This window comes from Lissotriton vulgaris, chromosome 2_1, assembly GCF_964263255.1.
Source record: "Lissotriton vulgaris chromosome 2_1, aLisVul1.2, whole genome shotgun sequence".
NCBI lineage: Eukaryota > Metazoa > Chordata > Amphibia > Caudata > Salamandridae > Lissotriton > Lissotriton vulgaris.
In genome coordinates, this window is record NC_141687.1 from 1,459,328,959 (window position 1) to 1,459,343,165 (window position 14,207).

Consider the following 14,207-nt stretch of genomic DNA (forward strand, 5'->3'; position numbering starts at 1 on the left):
TTCACACCAGAGTACAATAGACCAGGTTTTTAGATTTGTTAAATTATTGGCATGTGGCGATCCTTAATAGAGGCAGCTTATATGCCGCTTTTGTAGACTTAACGTCGGCTTTCGACTGGGTCCCGAGAGCTAAGTTGTGGGATGTTTTAGCAGAACAGGGTATGCCCTTGGACTTGTTGGCTTTTCTGATTAAACTTTATGAAGCAAACTTTGCCCAAGTTCGTTGGGGACAGCAAGGCCAAGTGACTGATAGATTTCAGATTACACGAGGAGTTTGGCAGGGGTGTGTATTGGCACCGACTTTATTTTCTCTTTACATTAACAGGGTGATTAAGTATTATGAGAATCACCCCACTGATGCTCCGAACTTAAATGGAAGGAAAATACCCCTGTTAATGTTTGCCGATGATACCTTGCTACTTTCGAAAACCCAGCAAGGCCTGCAGACGGCTATAGCAAGGTTCGATTTATTCTGCAAGGACTTTGGTCTCATAATCAACGTAGACAAGACCAAGTTCATGGTTCTACACAAACAAAAAGCAGTAAAAGGGAAAGTTAACATGAACAAAGTTATACTTGAGCAGACAAATGTTTTTACTTACCTTGGTATTACATTAAGCTCTAAACGTAATTGGAACCCACACTTGGACCAGTTGCTGCTTAAACACGCTCAATTGTCTGGTGCTCTGTTAAAAGAGCACTGGTTATCCCATACAAAGCCGATTGCCCCCATTTTGAAAATCTATAGTGTAAAAATTGCAGCTTCAATTTTGTATGAGGCAAAATTATGAGGTTTCAGTAATTGATCGGCACTCTCGACCTCGCGAAATAAATTTGTGAGGGCTATTACGGGATTGCCTCAATCTACTCCTCTAATACCGCTTTATTAAGACCTGGGAAACCAGTATTTAGAGGATGTGGCTCGCTTTAGACCTGTGGCCTACTGGATGAGGCTCTGGGTTACCCCCGAGCTAACCCAATATGCGCATGCCCTACTGGAGGTTAGGGATGCAGACAGTGCGGGAACATTTTTATGGCTGAGGCAGGTAAAGTCAACACTGAGTGATTTGGGGCTTAATTTGTTGTGGCAAAATCCAACAAATGGTACATTTCCATCTCGAAAAGAATTAAAGTGGCTATACTGGAACATGGTCACTATGAAACGTTTTTTGTCTCTGATGAGTTCTTCACTGTCAAGAGACTTTTTAGAGACCAAACATGTACCCGTTTATGAAACGTACTGGGACCCTATAACGGTTCCCAGTGATAGAAAATGGTACCACCAATTTAGGATAGGCACCCTTCCTATTAAATCATTCACTGGTAAATGGGGTATAGGCTCCTGTATGGAATGTCCGTTTTGCCCAACACAATCAGAAACTATTGCCCATATTTTCTTCATTTGCCCAGTCTATAAGAACCTGAGGTATAAATGGCTAAAGCCCACTTGGTAGATGATGGGGGTTACTTCTGGCTCTGAAGCGCTAAGGATTTTAAAAACAGATGGAAATGATTTAACTATTATTGCGATCGCCAAATTTTTACATGGCATGTGGATGATCCGTGCTCACAGATTGAGCTGTTAATACTGTGAGATTTGTGATAGTTCTACTATAACAAGATTGTGCTAATTGGTTTTATTTAAAATCTGGTACATAGTATTGCGGCCGTCTTTTATTAATACTAATTGTTTATTTTAAATGGATTTTATACTAAATTATTGTATTTTTGTATGTACCGAAGGAGTAACTTTGGATTATTTTCAGGGGATTTTTGTAATTTGCACTCAATAAAGAATGAATTGTAAGGATATTACTGTTATTGTTTTAAATGTAAATGTCTTTTATGATTATGTAATCAAATAGAGACTTTTTGAACTGAACTGATAATTAAAGCCCCTGGTGTCTCCCATTGACTCTTGGACTTTACCATTTTATCAAAACCAAGGGGCTGATTACAATGGCGGTTGTAAACCCCTCCGAGGTGCTGGCCGAAAATGTCAATTTAGATACTCTTGCGGCGGTCTTTGCGACCATCATATTATAATGGGCAAAGATAGCCCATTTCCCGTCCATCGCGGATTTTCCGGATCAGCCAAGTTTTGGTTCTGCAACCGTGCCAGTATGAGCAAATAGAGAAAGACTGCCATGCGGAATGACATTACGACCACCGGACAAATTACGATGCGTCAAGCAGCCCATCAGAATAGAGCGGAAAAACCAGCCATTTAGAGATGGCGGAAGCACAACTGCAGGGATAGAAACTCGAGTCCAAGACAACTTCACACGTTCCTGGCTGCCATGGATCCTGCTCTACAAGCCCTTCCGCTGCTGTACCTGATCCACTACCAGCAGATATGATGCCGTCGGTCAACATCGCAGGTATGTCAATAACACATACCCACATACAACAACAACACACAACTGTTGCGCTGAATTAGTGTCCTGGCTACGTCAGACACCCTGGTGGAGACAGGAACATATACCCTAGTCTAAGTACACATGTCTTGAAAGTCACAAATTGTCACCTCAGCATCAGGGTCACCCATCCCCATAGAAATGATTGCAACTAGCTCAGTCATGACGGTCATGTCACTGCAGCTGTGAAGCAGTGGTAAAACCTGCCCAAAATTGAGTAGGAGGCCATTGTCCCATCGAAGCATGACCAACATCACAACACCCACACCACATGTATCATAAAAGAAGCACCACTCAGCACAACATATCTGCGGCAAGAAGACATGTGCAGGGACACTGTCTATAGTGAAATCTCACAAGGATCATCAGCAATTGTATAGGAACATGAGTGTGGGATGAGACAAAAGTCCCTCCAAAATGACAATAGTCATCATTGCATACAAATGAGGGTCAGTCAAAATACAATTTGGAACAGTGGAGGACAGAGCAAGCCGGGTGTGTATGTATATTTAACAGTAGTCCAACAAGGAGTTGGAATGAGTCAGTGAGCCAAGGTGGATGACACATCATATTAGACACCGCTGCACATAATCACAGATCACTACAGCCCTCAAGCAGATATTGATAGGCTCATCACAACCAATGGCAGACCATATCACACAATGACAGCCCATACCATGCAACACAGTAAATAAAGAATTCCTGACTCAAACAGCAAACTCAAAGTAAGCACCAATGTGCATTTCACTCACAAGTGTACAGCTGCAATAAATGGCACCTTATGAGCAAGTCAATTACATCAACAACACTGACTACACTGCCAACTCACAGAACACCTACATACCATTACTCCACCTCAACAAAGGTAGCAACAACTACAAAGTAGTGAATGAATGCCAAAGTGTCAGGAAGAGTCCATCTTGACAGCAGGAAACTCTGGCATGAGACTCACGACAACCCTCCTCCTCCTCACACCTGCTGTCCACTCATGTGAATGAAAGTGACTAATTGAAGAAATGAAGAGTCACTGTGCAGTTTAACAGCCTTGGAACTGTTCACACTGCATGTTAAGCCCTTCAGACAGCTCACAAACTTAAACTCAGACTCATACACATACTATAAGTCAGCAGCACAGTATCATAAGATGTAAACTATCCTAAAGTGGAGTGCACAGTGCAGGAAAACCATGTAGAAATGACTGTTACCATTTGTACATGGCATTCAAGAGGTACCACATATCACACATCATCAAATCATACATGAATGGCACAGAGATTAAAATTGAATGAAAGTAACATCTTTGTAATATCCTTGTGAAACAGCACTGCAAGCAATGCATTGGCCCAGCATGATATGAACTGTCATAAACCATACAGTGATCAGCCCCTCATCTGTGTCAACTATCTGGACATGTGTATGCCACCAGCACAACACTCATGGCTTACGATGACACTCCCTGACTGTCAAACCCAAGTAAGACCGTAACACATACCCCTCATCTACCCAACTCCCACCCTCACTACTCAACACCTGTGAGAAGCACAGATAAAGGTGTAAAGAAGGTCCTGATAACCAAATGCCACATGCTGTTGTGTATCTACAAATGTCAGAATCCAACTCAGGGATGTGTGAACCAATGCTGATCCCAAACCAATTGCCAAACACATGCATCACAAACCACATCCAAAGAAGTTGAACAAGCTCAGCCATGTGGATAGGCAATGTGATTCTAGACAGCAAAGTGATAGATAACGCTTCTAGCCTGGCCAACTGCACAACCACCATCATCCAAAATGTTAATCATAAACACCAACTGTGTGTAACCAGACAAATGTGCAAACACAGACACAGAAACTCCACCAGTTACAAAGTGAACATGGTGTCAATGTGTAGCACAAGCATGCACATGCACAACCCTGACAAGTGACTGTTCAAATATAGGAGACCATAAAACAATTGTGCACTCAAAACAAACTAATGAACAAGACTCCACATTGCTGTATGTGACATACACACAAGAAATGCAAACTACAAATTCAACACTCATCTGAATGTATTTAAATACACAAACTCCTCACACACAATGTCATGCTAAAAACATTACACACGCATGGACCTCAGTAGAAAGAACCAACACAGGATAAAGACTGCATTCCTCAACAACAAATACATAACATATGCACATACAAAAACATTACATAGCAAACTCTGCTGGACATCAGGGGGACTCACACCTGGCAAAGACAATGAACATCTTTAACGAGGTCCAATCAATACTATCCACAGAAAGTATGCTGTTCCTCAGGGCAGACAATGTGTTAAGGATGCAAGAGGAGGGGAGTCCTCCTTGTTGGAACTAAAGTCCTCATACTCCCAGCAAGCTAGGTGTCATGACTAAGCATGGGCGGAAAATCCGTTACGCTCGCGGATTTTGCGGATTTTCGGTAAATTCGCAATCGGCGAACACTCGCGAATTTACCGAAAATCTGCAAATTCGCACGCAGCGGATTTTTTTTTACTTTGCGGTGTAAGTTCGCAATTGCGAACATGTAGGTGCGGCGGGCAGCAACAATCTTGCACTCGCGAAATTACAAAAATTGCAATTCTGCACAAGAAATCTACTAGCAAGCAGCATAGTCCTTCTGAAAATGATGATTTTTATCAGAATAACTCCTCAGGTTGACATTTGCCTGCACTTTTTTGGATTTGAGGCCTTTTGATTTTCTTTGGATAACTTTTGGATTAGAAATCAACTTTCTCATATAAGCTTGGTGGGGCATTACAGGTGCTGTAATGCTGTTCTGCAGTAAAACGAGTTTTGCAAAAGTGAAAGCAGGTTCAAAAGTTCAAACTCATCATTAGTAACCGTTCCTTGTGGTGCTTCCTGACAAGGGCCCCTCCAGAGTTCAGCTGCTATTTGCAACAATTGTATGACCCTGCTCTGACCCTCACAGCAGGCTCATAGAATAGCTACAAGTAGGCCACAAAGGTCCTGGAAAAATTGCACTGCAACAGAAAGCAAATTACAGATAAGGAAGCAGGTGCCAGACTGGAATTTTAAAACAGTGACACATTAATAAATCAACCCCAAATTAATTCATGTCAGTTGAAGCAGGCAGGTGTGCTTGCTTTCCCCCCCCATAATCTACAGTGATGATGAACTAGAGGGTGGCATTGATGTACCAGAGGGTGGCATGGGTGAAACAGAGGGTGGCAGGGGTGAAACAGAGGGTGCTGGGAACCTGTGATGATGAACCAGACGTAGAAACAACATAATCGTGACCGTTGCGAGACGACATGTAAGTACGCAATTGTGAACTGTTACAAAACCCTCGCGAACTGGCAGAAATCCTTGCGAACTGGCAGAAATCCTTGCGAACAAAAAAAAAAATCCTCAAATTCGCGAGAATTCGCAGATTTTGCGGATTGCGAGTTCGCAAATTCGCAAAATTCGCCAACACCAGATTCGCAAAATTCGCCCATGCTTAGTCATGACTTTCAAACCTGCTCTTTCCTTTTTAGCCTCCTTCTCCTCCTTTTAGCTGTTTTTAGTCCAGTCTTCTTCCTTTTTAATTTCACCTAATGTTGACCAAGGGTGAGATTACCCACTCCCTGACACTCATCAGACGGACAACTGTTATGAGTATGTCGGGTTGCTGTGACCTACTCATTTAATGTTTTTGGCAGGATCGGTGTATCTTGTGACAACATGATGTTTTTGTTACCTTCTCTTATAGGTCACCAGTAGGATTGGTTGGACGTTTAGCTCGCAATGGAGTGTGGTAGGTAGGAAAAATATTCTCACCCACCACTAGTGTAGATAGTGCACACACTAGGTCCTGATGAAATGCCACGATCAGTATTGACCACAGTGCATGATACATGTTGACCAGATCATGAGAGTTGAGCCTAGCTCCACTGACCATAGAGCCAGAGAGCAGCCTCTCTTTTTGTGTTTAGGAAGGTGGATAACCAGCATAATAAAAGCTTTTTGGATTATCCAACCTTTTGTTAACGTCACACACTTTTACCACATCTACACTGCTTTTAGAGCCCTCACACCCACAGCACCATACGGCAAGAAACAAAAGATCTCCGCTAATGAGACCCTTTACGGGTGCCCATCGGGTATTGCAGCGCCGACCCGATGAGGATGATATGGACTTGCTCCTCGTCGGTCAACATTAAGTGAAATTAAAAAGGAAGAAGACTGAACTAAAAACATCTAAAAGGAGGAGAAGGAGGCTAAAAAGGAAAGCGCAGGTATGAAAGTCATTGCATTTCTGGACCAAGTAGTCACACAAGCCCGCTCAGGCAGACCCAGCATCTCCAAATGAGCTCTTTGCTCCACCTTAGCCCATGGAGAGCTTTTCATATCATTGCTTAGCAGACAGTTAACAGGCATGGCTGGCCTCACAGTTACTAGAAAGGTACATGAGCCCCCCCCCACTCAAAGGGAACCTGGGCCACCTTGCTGTAGCTCTCAGAGTTGTCAGCGGCAACCACAGGGTAAAATGCATGGGGGATCACCTGCTCTTCCGACACCAGCCGACAACTGACAGCTGTTATACTGGCTCTGGTATCTCTCAGAGCCTCCACCCTTTGGCCATTGATGGTCACCCCCTGCCTGTATTTCTTAGTGTTAGCTGGCAGCTGGGTCCTTGGGACCATCTCACTGTCTCCTAAAGAGACTAGGGACATCTCTGTGGGACCCCACCCACCTTGGGAACCCAACTCCTCCCCAAGGGCTACACTAGCCATCTGCCGGGGGGGTGCACCAGTGGGTGCTGTTTTACCTTTGTTGGGACACTAAGGCTCCCAGAAGAAGTGGCCCACCTGACCACAACCAAAACATCTCTTGGGACATCCTCTGAACAAGCTTTTCTGTTGGGCCCCTGACTTCCTCTCAGGGGGAGTCTGGGAACCGATCCATTGGCTCCCTTGGGGATGGTTTGGGGCCCTTTCTGGAGCTCCCTCTGTTTACCCTTGTCCCCTCCACTCTTCTGCTGGGGACCCTGCCCACCTTTGGCGAAGTCTCCCACATTACCCTTGTGGACCAGGGTACTAACCCAGTGGTCCACCTCCTCAGCAAGCTTCTTAGGGTTAGTCAGCTAACTATCAATCAGGTGCTGAGGTAGCTTTGGAAAATCAACTACTAGACAAGTTCCCCCAGGGAATCAAAGAGTGTTTCAAAATCATTCACTTTGCTCCCCTTCACCCAACCATCCAATGCTCTGCAAAAAAAAGACACATATTCCACCCAAGCACTTGACTCCAGCTTCTTACAATTTCTAAACCTTTATCTATAAAGCTCTGGGGTCAACCCATACCTGGTCATTAAAGGCTTCCTTCATGTGGACATAGGAATTCTGGTCCTCAGAGGGCAAGTGTAACAAGGTGTCTTGCCCATCACTGAGAAACCGCCCCCACAACCCCACTCCCCAATCCTTCTCAGGGACCCTGTGGGAGGTCATAGCTACTTCAACGGCCTTAAACCATTGCCCAATATCTTCAGGCTTGTGGAACGCCTTAATTACATCTTTGGGGATGAATACTCTTGGTTCTACAGGCAGGGATGGTGTGCTGCCACTAGAGGGAGTAATTTCTGAACTTGTGGCTTTCAATTCCAACTCCTTCAACATCCTCCCATGCTCCAAATGCATTCTACTTTCTTCCAAGGATAACTTCTTGCTTTCTAATTCCAACTGACGACCCAGTTTGAGCTTGGCTAGCTCTAGCCTATGCATTCTATCCTTCTCCCTGTTCTTCAGCTATTCTGGGGACAGGCCCTTTGAAGAAACACTGCTGCCTCCCCTGGAATGTACTTTTTCCCCAGTCAGGCACAATGGCTCATCTAGCTGCCCATCTGTATTCTCTGCCTTATCCCTAGGCTCTTCAGGATGCTCAGTAGCATTTCTAGATTCCAACCAGACCCTCAGTGCCTTTTTCAACTCTTCCTTCTGGGTGATGTCCTTCACAGGGATTTTAAATCTTTTATAGAAGGTTTTAAGCTGTGGCACAGTGTAGGTATCAACCCTATCTTCTTCGAGTTTTAGATTCATAGATGCTTTGGATGCTGCTTTGCTCATTGTAACAAGTATTGACAGTTTTTAGCAAAAATAGATGTCCCAAAAAAAACAATTCTACCAGAAATGTATATGGTTGCAGTATGGTCTGCACTGTCTAGTAGTGTACACCAATCACTGTATATGAGTCACAAATGCAAGTCCGAATCCTCACCGCTGACCATCAGTGTTATAAATGGGGGTCTCTAGTTGGCAGAGATAGGTACCTTTGTCGAACTAGGGACCCTTGCTTCTAGTCAGGGTAAGGGGGATACTCTTCTAAAATAACCACTGCTCACCCCCTTGGTAGCAGCTTGGCATGAGCAGACAGGCTTATCTCAGAGGCAGTGTGTAAAGCATTTGTGAACATATACAGTAATACAGTGAAAACACTACAAATGGACACCCCACCAGTTTAGAAAAATAAGAAATCCTTATCTAGACTTAACACAAGAACAAACAACACAAATCCACAATCCAGTAATAAAAATATGATTTTAAGATGGTAGAAATAGCTTAGTTCAATGTAGATAGTAAATGTAGCGCTTTACTCTTAAAGTACCTTGGATGCATCATGCAATACAAACAAAAGGGTTGCAGGGAAGGCAGTACGTCAGTTCATTGCTCCAGGGGAGGTGGCACACCTGTTCCTTACTGCAGCGCAGGGGAGGCAATGCGTCTGTTCCTTTCGGAAGAGGAGGCGAAGTGTCCATTTTTACGGTGATCTGCTGGGATGCAAAAAGATGTTGCCTCGATGCGATGCGACGATCCTGCGCAATGGGACAAAATTCTGTCTTTGATGAGATGCGACAACGTGGATCCGATGCATGCATGCCCAACGACCATTCGGCGAAATCAATGAACTTTGGAGCAGCGACAGGCCCTGCCACATGCTTCTCTGGTGATGCGACAGCAGCCTATGCGGCAGCAGCAAGCTTCTCTGGTGATGCAACACGCTTCCTCCGTGAAGCGATGGCAACTGCTGCCGCGGCGAAAGACACACAATTGATGGACGGAATGCAGAACAAATCAAAACATTCACCACCAGTCAAGAGATCTGGGTTAAATACATCATTCGTTTGCTCACCCTGCCACCCCAGTTTAGACCTGGCCATATGTAAATCAGTCTTGACCCTGTGCCTCATGGGAACAGTCCAACCCGAACTGCCAAGCCAGATCCTCCCTGGACCGGAAACAAGCATCCTAGAACCGGTTTCGGGGTTTCACCCCTCTTCAGCCAGGATAGCTTGATTCCAGCGGCACAGTGAGCCCAGGACCCATATCTGGGCATACCTGGCGCACTTAGGGCGAGAAAGCAAAAGACACACAATTGATGGACAGAATACAGAACAAATCAAAACATTCACCCCAGTCAATATATCTGGGTTAAATCCATCATTCTTTTGCTCACTATGCCACCCCAGTTTAGACCTGTCCATATGCAAATCAGTCTTGACCCTGTGCCTCATGGGAACAGTCCAACCCAAACTGCCAAGCCAGGTCCTCCCTGGACCTGAAATAAGCATCCTAGGACTGATTTCAGGGTTTCACCCCTCTTCAGCCGGGATAGCTTGATTCCAGTGGCACAGTAAGCCCAGGATCCACGTCTGGGCATACCTGGTGCACTTAGCGCGAGACTGTTGCAGCAGTGACACAATTCTTTCTTGTTGCATCACGCTTCCAGCTCCCAGCGACAAGCAGTCTCCAAAGGGCCCAAAACAACAGCAGGCACCTCTCTGCAGATAGAATTCCCTGCAGGGAATTCACTGGAGCTGGAAGAGATGTTTTTGTGTCCCTGAGACTTCAGAACAGGAGGCAAGTTCAACTTCAAACCCTTTTTTGATCTTCTTCAAGATAGTTAAACTACACACAAAGTTCCTTTTCTCCTTTCCTTGGCAATGGGTAAGCACTGCAGACCAGCCCCAAAAAGCAAACAACAAACAGGACCTCTTTCAGCTTCCTTGGTTTCTCTCCTTGGCAAAGGTTTGTCTTGATTCCCAGAAATGATCTAATGTTCTGGGGTCTGGACCCATTGTTTATATTTCAAAATCCTCTGTTCATCGAAGACAGAGGGAGTCTGTGTCCTGCCAAAACCATTTCTGTCCTCCCTGGTGCAGCTTCCTGACAGGAGGTAGAGACAGCATTGTTGAAAGCAGACCTGGCCCAGGAAGCTGACAGGAAATCTCCTCCCCCTATTCTCTATTCTATCAAGGCTCAGGCATGTGAAAATAAATCTCTTCCCCCTACTCTATATTCAATGCAGGTCTTATTCAGCCCAGCCTTTACCCATCAGTCTGCTGGAGCCAAAGCTCTCTCCAGCCCCCTGTCACTAAAAAACCAGACATGGAATACACAAACCTAGCAGAGGCGTACTGGACGGTTAGACAAGAAAATACCTTCTTTCTAAAAGTTATATTTTCAAACACAGAATGTAAAAATCACCCACAATAAAATATGTATTTTAACATTCCGAGTTCAGGCATACTAAACTTTATTTTCCTATCTTGTTCCTAGGGTCAGTTAGGATTATAAGATATTATAATCAAACTCCCCATTCTGGCCTATGGGTACAGATAGCCTTGCAATAGTGAAAAGTGACATTGGGTGTAATTCACTATCAGGACATGCCACACACATCAGGCCATGTCCTACCTTCCACATACAATGCACCCTGCCCTTGGGCCTACCTTAGAGGTGACTAACATGTACAAAAGGGAATGTTTATGGACTGGCAAGTGGGTGCATTTGCCAAGTTGACATGGCAGTCCCAGACTGCACACAGACTCTGCAATGGCAGGCCTGAGCCACACTTTACAAGCTACTTCTGTGGGTGGCACAACCAGTGCTGCAAGCCCACCAGCAGCATTTGATTTACAAATGGTGCACTGTAGGAGGGTCTGACAAGTAAATCAAATAAGCCAATCATGGGTCACTAATCCAATACAAGAATTCACAATAGGGAGCACTTGCACTTTGCCACCGAATAGTAGTGGCAAAGTGCCCAAAGCATCTAGACCAGCAATAAAATAGTGAAAACGTAGGAGGCAACATCAAAAATGGAAGGAGACCCACGCCAATGGTGCCAGGTCTAACAGTTTCATGTCCAATGGCACATGCACTTCAACACTTCAGCTAATGACAGGACAATCACGCTGTATGACTACTCAAGTGCACACATACTAATTTACCCATGTGGCTATGAAGCCAGGCCTACACAAGATGACTAAATAGCTATACTGCTGTGTACACATCAAGATAGATTCCACAGATATGAGGGACCCTGTCCAAACCGCAAGGTATCATGTGAATAGAATTCTGTGCTGTTGTGGTACAGCATCTAAATATGGCATGTCAACAAAACTAGAGACCCTACAAAGAAAAGATTAGGACAAGAGTAGGCCATCACAGACAAACATCATTGCACCCTCAAGTCTCTGAGTCAAGAAGAGCAAAAGGGTCTGGAACCCCTGGCAACCTCTGCAAAAGAAAATCAAGCCAATGCCAATGTGCATGTGGCATACAGAATGTGTGACAGATGAACATATACAAATACATTGCACTGCATCATTAGCAAGAGCAGCAACAAAGCTCAGAGCATGAGTAACAGCCTTTACTACATAAACTCTGTATAGTCATCAAAAGTACAAAACATCAAGGCCATTAGCCAGCCCAAATTTCAAGTCTGCACATGCGTGCATGAAAACTTGCACAACAAATATGTGACTTAGCCCACTGCCATGTGAATCACCACAGGATAAGGGCCTCGAATGGGCAGTGCAGGCACCACTCAGGAAGAAATGGTGTGGCCTCAAATTTGTATTGAATTGGGAGGGGGCTGATTGTCTGGGACAGCTGGAGGACTGGAACTGGGAGGGAGAGAACTGACTGAGGTAGAGGGATCTGTGGATGTTGGAGCCTGAGTGCTGCTTGGACCTGTTGGAGTGGTGGCACGGGGAGGTGGAGACATGCTGTGTGAAGGCTCAGTGTCTGATGGTGAATGTTGAGGGCTGGGTCTCAATTGTTTTAGGATCCGATATCCTGCAAGTGTCTTGCCAGAAGTGAGAAGTGAGGTGGCATAACAGCCTACCTCTTCCCCAAAGATGTAGCAGGTGGTGTTGGTTCTTCCTGTGGGGAGTTACTGGACCTGGTGGTACGCTGGTGGTGGCGTTGCCTTTTCCCTTGCATCCCCTGTTGTGGAGGTACACGCCCCACTTTGCTCTCATGTCCATGCTTCACAGGGGTGTGGTGGGAGTCAAAAGTTTAGGTGAAATTACCTTCTGACTGTGTTTGTGCTTAGTTGTGGCATGCAGCAGGGTCACTGCAGACAGGGCAAGTGTCTGTGTGTCTTTGGGATCAGGTTAGAGGATGGGAATGCCCTTGGATGGTGATGATTCAGAGGAATGTAATGCGGATACAGGTTTTTAGCCCTATGTCCCTGAGTGTCCTGTGATGGGCTTTTTGTCTTGCAGTCATGTGTGCTCTTTAGGTGCTGTGGTGATGGTGTATGGGGTCCGGTTCGCTTATAGTGCTGGTGTTGTGTGCTGCATGTGGATGAATGGGTGCTTGAGCCTCTGGTTTTTGTGTGCTCTCGTCAGGTGAGGGCACTGGGAGTGTGGTTGCGGAAGCGAATGGAGCTGGACTGGTAGGTTGGAACTGCTGAATGGCTGCTGTTACTGTGGAGGACAAAGACTTGGCCACCCATGTTGGAATGAATGCCCTCCATGAACGCAGCAATCAGTGACAACTTGTTGCCTTGATCCTGGAGGGCATTCAGGAGAGCAGTCTGACCCACACACATAACTGCCGCAAAATGTCAATGGCCTCCACACTGAGAGTAGCAGGGGCAACAGTACCGGGGGGAGGAGACTCCACCCTTCCTAGGGCTGCGGGCACGGGTAGCACTTGGGGGAGCATCAGGAAGGGGGGACACAGGACGAGGTGTGGTGGAAGAAGATACAGATCGGAAACTCCCTCTGCCCGCCAACATCGAGGAGTATTGGAAAGATGTGGAGGTTGGTGTTTCTGGGCGAGAATCCTCGGGCACTCCTGTCCCCCTCCGAGCCGCTGGTACCCACAGTGTCACTGAACTCCTTTGTACGAGTCGTGCAAGTAGCTTCCTCCATGGTGTGGGGCCCCTGTTCTTCCGTGCCCTTGCTAGATTCTGCAAGAGACAGAGACATAGGTTCAGTACAGTGCCATATTCACAAACATTATATGCAATACAAACTCACATCCTTTGACTGAAACTTCCATGTTTAACTACTCCATGTACTTTCAGCATATGCCAAATTATTCAATCATCAGCTGATGCATGGAAACATGCGTAGTTGATAGTCATGCTCCAAGTTGCGTTGACACAGTCAAATAGCTGTTCAAGTACCTACATTTACACATCACATACATTTGTATGCACACCTACATGCCTACAGGTAAGATATCTGCACATCCAAACATATATCAATTTGCAAGTGATAGTACCTCCTTAAATCCACTATGTTGGGCACTGAACCACAACTGCAGTTGTACATTGGTGTCAGCTGTGTAGATGTAACAGTGTATTTGATGTGCACAGCACACATTTCTAAATGCACACTAAAATGATGCCTACTGTTTTTCAGTGCCAGTTGATGCCTTTGACACTCACACTGCAGCATATGTCACAAGGACACATCTTTTTGGGTAATGAAATGAAAATAAGCCCCATGTAACAATGTAGTCACATAGG